The sequence below is a fragment of the Pteropus alecto genome, unplaced genomic scaffold (genome assembly GCF_000325575.1).
Source record: "Pteropus alecto unplaced genomic scaffold, ASM32557v1 scaffold190, whole genome shotgun sequence".
Lineage (NCBI taxonomy): Eukaryota > Metazoa > Chordata > Mammalia > Chiroptera > Pteropodidae > Pteropus > Pteropus alecto.
Window position 1 is genome coordinate 3,885,943 of NW_006430462.1, and position 3,357 is coordinate 3,889,299.

The window sequence follows — 3,357 nt, forward strand, 5'->3', positions numbered from 1 at the left end:
ACGTCCAGAATGGGCTCAGCTGCATTCAGCAGAGTGACTTGAGTTTGATTCTAAGCCTAGAATCCTAGTGGCCGTGGGTTAGTCAAGCAGACTTTCTCAATCTCAGCACTGTTGACATTTTGGCCCAGATAATTCTTTGTTGGGGATTGTTCTGTGCACTGTAGGATGTTGAGCAGCATTCCTGGACTCTACCCACTCGATGCCAGTAGCACACTTCCCCCTCCCCGCAATTGTGGCAAGCGAAAAGGTCTCTAGGCATTGTCAAATGTCCCCCAGGGGGCAAAAACTGCTCCCACTTGAGAGCCACTGGGTTAGTGCTTTCACTTCTTTGAGTCTTTTTTCACCCCCCTCATCTGTTAAGTGGGGATCAGAGTAGTAATTACCAGGGTGATATGATGATGAAATCAGATCACATATGTGAAGTGTCAGCTTGTCTGGAGTGTCTCCACTCTGGGACTTTTCTTTTACATGACCTCACGGTTCATTTTTATGCTTAAGTCCAGGTCTCGGTTAGGATTGTGTTCAGTCTCAGATAATGGAACATCCACCTTTAACTGACTTGAATAGTGAAGAAGAGCAATTGGTTCACATAACCGGAGAACCAGAAGTAGCTTGAGTGTTAGGTTTAATTGATTCAACAACTCATCAGTGTCCTCATCCTCAGGGACTAGTCCTTTCTGTCTTTTTGCTTAGCCACATACAGTGAAGGCATCTACTGAAAGTGGGTCACTTCAGGGTCCAGCAGCAATTGGCACCATGAGCCTCCTATTCACTTCAATGTCAGAAAGAACACATCTCTTTCTGCAGTCCAAGCCAGCATCCCGAAGTCAGCCTGGCCAGGCCACTTAGGTCATAAGCTCACTCTGAAATTAGCATCTGCATCCAGCAGAATGGGTGTACCAGTTGGTTTAAGTCCTTCAAGTCCCACCCCTGCAACTTGGGATAGAATCACTTCTCCCAGAATATGGCTGTGTAGATACCCAAATGAAGATCTAAGCACTGATAAGATCCAATGACCATTCCTGAACCAACCATTCTAGCTTGGGAGGAGGAACAGATTATGTTGATTGGCTGGACCTATGACTTGACTAACTCTTGGAGTTGAGAATGTGGGGTGGTGGGCAGGTCAGCCTCACCTAACCACAGGGACTGAAGATGGGGAAGGCTTGATTTCCAAATCCCAAAATAGCATGTTGTTATCAGAAAATGCAAAATGGATGTTTGGCAGGCAAGAATGAAAGTTGTCTGTTGTATGAGGTCAAGAGAGGGTAACAGCAGGGGGCAGAGATATGTTATTATATCTGTGGAGTGGATCAGACATCTCTGTGTAGCACTCAGGTCCTCTTGAGCTCATTTTTTCTTCCAACCAGTGATAGGTGCTCTATTACTTTATGCCACCAGAGGTGGGGGACCTGTCAGGTTCAATACTTACCATATGCAATCTGGAAATGTGAGATGTTAATACCCTATGAGACAATGGGAATAGGAGCTGATAGCTACATGCTCCTGCTTTGTTCCTTAGGGTAAACTCTTCTAAGATACACTTTCTAAGACATCTCAGAAGATCCCAAGGAATTGAGCCACCAGTCACGCATACCAGGGACACTCATGGCCCATCCTTGTTCTGGCTCTTGTTCTTTGCCTGTCCTTCACTTTTGCTTCCTGGGATCACTTCCTAAATAAACTATCCACACAGAAGCCTTTATCTCAGACTCTACTTTTGGGGGAACCCAGGATAAGCCAAAGATTTTAGCTAGTCTGAGATTTAGATGTTAAGTCTTTATACTTTGTCGTCGACATGTGAAAATTTTAAAAAGTAAATTTTGTACCTTTAAATTGGCTTCCTACCTTCTGATCAGGGGTATTCTCAGGAGACTGCATTCAGGGGCTGAAAGTCAAAACTTTTGAAATCCAGTGAGCCTCAGGCCCTTCCTGGCAGGAGGCAGAGGCCTGCCAGCTGCTGTGCCCCTGGGTGGGCAGGCAAGCAGCAGGAGCGTCCCAAGATGAACCACTACTAGGAGAAGCTGTCAGGAGGTGATATCAAGATATCGCCAGCCAAACTGGGAAAGCTGCCCTGCCTCCAGCAGAGCCCCTGTGATTCTGACTGACGTGTCAAGACACCAACATGTCCCCAACACCATTTGGGCATCAAGTGCTTGCTTGAGGTGGCCTGCCAGTGACAAGGCACAAAACAGCCTTTGCAGAGATAGTGAGAGGGGACTGGAGAATGGGCTGTCTCTCTAGTAGCCTTGTCTCTCTAGTAGCCTTGTCTCTCCCTAATTGGCTATAGACATACGTTACAATACCTCTCTGCTTCCAGCATCCCTGAGCTCGGTTTCCTCTACCAGTGCTCACTGACAATCCCGTACACTGTTCAGATGAATGCTTCATTTTCTCAACTCTCTGGCTGCTGCCCATACACCTACTGTGCCCTCCTCCTGGTAGGGCCCTTGGCCATCTCTCTTGGGCTCAAGACTTGTCCCTTGCTGCCAATGAGACCAGCAAACCCAACACTTTTTGCCTTTAGACAAGCCTCTAGCTCCCCAACAGAAAACCACAGCAGTGCCAGAAGGGCACGAAGGCTGCCAGTTTATACATACTAGGCACTATCTCAGTTTGTGGTCAAGCATACCAGGAAAATTGGGAGCAGAGCAGCATGGTTACAGGTTAGCCCCCATCTGACTGTCACTCCTCGATTTCTTATTTTTTAGTGATGCCCCATGGCAGTTCAAGGGCCTGTATGGGACATTTAAGCCTCTCTAACCTCATCTTATCGAATCCCACAACCTCCCACCATTGAATATACTACAGCTCTAAGACCATCCCATGCTCCCTCAAGTTCCCATGCCTATGCCCTGGCTGGTCCCACAGCACAAGATACACTTCTTACTCTTGTTCCCCTATTACCTGACTTACTTTAAATCATTTTTCAGCTCTCAGCTTACTGTTACATCCTCCAGGAAGCCTTCTATACCTTTCCAAACTGAGTGAGGTTCCTTCTGTAAGCTCCCAAATTGCCTAAAACAAATTTTAGCACGTTGCCTGGTACCTATGTCTATAAACGTGTTTGTCTCCTGCAGCAAGCAATAAATTCCTAGACATTCAGTTACCATCCCTAGTTCACCCATCATTCCAAGCACAGCCAAGCACTGAGCCTGACATAGAGAAGGTACTCAGTAAATGTTTGTTGAATAAATATTAGACTTCAAGTATCTAATAGTTTGAGCTCAGGGTTTATTTAGAAGAAATAAAGTCTCAGGTTTTATATAAGGTTGAAAAATAATTCACGTCTTAATATGGGGTGTTAATATTATCAAGTTATGTTCATTATCAAATATATTTGTATAGATAAATATT